Source organism: Nymphaea colorata, unplaced genomic scaffold (genome assembly GCF_008831285.2).
Source record: "Nymphaea colorata isolate Beijing-Zhang1983 unplaced genomic scaffold, ASM883128v2 scaffold0491, whole genome shotgun sequence".
Lineage (NCBI taxonomy): Eukaryota > Viridiplantae > Streptophyta > Magnoliopsida > Nymphaeales > Nymphaeaceae > Nymphaea > Nymphaea colorata.
The window spans coordinates 54,378-57,500 of record NW_022204997.1 but is presented as its reverse complement, the minus strand read 5'-3'; positions in this window follow the sequence as shown (position 1 = coordinate 57,500).

Here is a 3,123-nt window from a genome sequence, read left to right as displayed (position 1 = left end):
AATTCGCCTCTGACCATCAAATGAAATGTGAATAACCCATCCTCCTCTCTTTGAAACAAGGGGCGCTTCCGGTTCTATCCGTGCTTCAAACAATTTTGTCTTCTCCATATTACCATATCTCTAGAGTCAATAATTTTATATGAGGAACCACTGAACTCAATCACCTGCTGCCGTTACTCTTCAGTTTTCTGTTGAGGTCTATCCCGTAGAGGTACTCAAATTGGATCAGTGATCGATTTCTAGGTTTTGTCGTAAACCTAATTGGTTACTTCCAATTACGTAAATCAATAGTTCAAACCGCACTCAAAGGTAGGGCATTTCCCATTGATATAGGAACTTCTGTACCAGAAACAATGGTATCTCCAATTATAGCCCCTCTGGGATGTAAAATATATCTCTTCTCACCATCCCCATAGTGTATGAGACAAATGTATGCATTTCGATTAGGGTCGTATTCTATGGTTACGATTCTACCAGATATGTCTTTTGCATTCCGTCGAAAATCGATTTTACGGTATAGACGCTTATGACCTCCCCCTCTATGCCTTGCGGTAATGATTCCTCTGGCATTACGACCTTTACCACAACGATGCTGTCCATAGATCAAATTTGTTCGTGGATTGGATTTCGCTTGACTGTCTACGGCTCCTTTGCGTGTGCTAGGGGTAGAAGTTTTGTATAAATGTATGGCCATGTTATTAAGTATTTATTTTTTTTTATTTAAGTTCTTTTCTCTATAAGAGGTGGAATAGAATAACCCGGTTGAAGCGTAATGATCATACGTCTGTAATGCATTGTATGTCGCATAATAGGTCCCATTCTTCTACCCTTTCCCGGGAGTCGATGGCTATTCATAGCTACTACCTTGACACCAAAGAAGAGTTCGATCCAATGCTTTATTTCTGTCCTAGTTGATCCTGATTCGACATTAGAAGTATATTGATTGTTCCCCAATAACCGAATACTTTTTTCTGTAAATACTGCATATTTGATTCCATCCATAAATCCATTTTCTTCCCTATGAGTTCCAGTATCTATAAGAATTAGAATTCTTACCGTTTCTACCGTTTCTATCTTATTCTTATAGTATGAATATACCAATTAGTTATCTATGGATGATGAGATTCCGTTGATACGGAGCCAATTCTATTATTGAACGTTCCAATTCGCGTGCATCCAGCAGGAATTGAACCTACGAATTTGCCAATTATGAGTTGGGCGCTTTAACCATTCAGCCATGGATGCTTCGCGGAGACTCGTCATCAACGGGGGCTGTCTTTGTGTAAGTGGATTTCAATTGAAATATAATCTTTCGTTTAGGAGAAATCAATGAAACGGCATCAATTCAAATCCTGTATTTTGGAATTGAGAGAGATATTGAGAGAGATCAAGAATTCTCGCTATTTCTTAGATTCATGGACCAAATTCGATTCAGTGGTGTCTTTCACTCACATTTTTTTCCACCAAGAACGTTTTGTGAAACTCCTTGGCCCCCAAACTTGGAGTGTCCTGCTTTCACGTGATTCACAGGGTTCAACAAGCAATCGATATTTCACTTTCACGATCAAAGGTGTAGTACTGCTTGTAGTAGCGGTCCTTATATATCGTATTAACAATCGAAATATGGTCGAAAGAAAAAATCTCTATTTGATGGGGCTTCTTCCTATACCTATGAATTCCATTGGACCCAGAAATGATACATTGGAAGAATCTTTTTGGTCTCCCAATATCAATAGGTTGATTGTTTCGCTCCTGTATCTTCCAAAAGGGAAAAAGATCTCTGAGAGTTGTTTCATGGATCCGAAAGAGAGTACTTGGGTCCTCCCAATAACTAAAAAGTGTATCATGCCTGAATCTAACTGGGGTTCGCGGTGGTGGAGGAACTGGATCGGAAAAAAGAGGGATTCTAGTTGTAAGATATCTAATGAAACAGTAGCTGGAATTGAGATCTCATTCAAAGAGAAAGATATCAAATATCTGGAGTTTCTTTTTGTATCCTATATGGATGATCCGATCCGCAAGGACCATGGTTGGGAATTGTTTGATCGTGTTTCTCCGAGGAAGAAGCGAAACATAATCAATTTGAATTCGGGACAGCTATTCGAAATCTTAGCGAAACACTTGATTTGTTATCTCATGTCTGCTTTTCGTGAAAAAAGACCAATTGAAGTGGAGGGTTTCCTCAAACAACAAGGAGCTGAGGCAACTATTCCATCAAATGATATTGAGCATGTTTCCCATCTCTTCTCGAGAAACAAGTGGGATATTTCTTTGCAAAATTGTGCTCAATTTCATATGTGGCAATTCCACCAAGATCTCTTCGTTAGTTGGGGGAAGAATCAGCACGAATCGGATTTTTTGAGGAACGTATCGAGAGAGAATTTGATTTGGTTAGACAATATGTGGTTGGTAAACAAGGATCGGTTTTTTAGCAAGGTACGGAATGTATCGTCAAATATTCAATATGATTCCACAAGATCTATTTTCGTTCAAGTAACGGATTCTAGCCAATTGAAAGGATCTTCTGATCAATCCAGAGATCATTTCGATTCCATTAGGAATGAGGATTCGGAATATCACACATTGATCAATCAAACAGAGATTCAGCAACTAAAAGAAAGATTGATTCTTTGGGATCCTTCCTCTCTTCAAACGGAACGAACAGAGATAGAATCAGATCGATTCCCGAAATACCCTTCTGGATATTCCTCAATGTCCCGGCTATTCACGGAACGTGAAAAGCAGATGAATAATCATCTGTTTCCGGAAAAAATCGAAGAATTTCTTGGGAATCCTACAAGATCAATTCGTTCTTTTTTCTCCGACAGATGGTCAGAACTTCATCTGGTTTCGAATGCTACTGAGAGGTTCACTAGAGATCAGAAATTGTTGAAGAAACAACAAGATGTTTTTTCTTTTGTCCCTTCCAGGCGATCGGAAAAGAAAGAAATGGTTGATATATTCAAGATAATTACGTATTTACAAAATACCGTCTCAATTCATCCTATTTCATCAGATCGGGGATGTGATATGGTTCCGAAGGATGAACCGGATATGGACAGTTCTAATAAGATCTCATTCTTGAACAAAAACCCATTTTGTGATTTATTCCATCTATTCCAT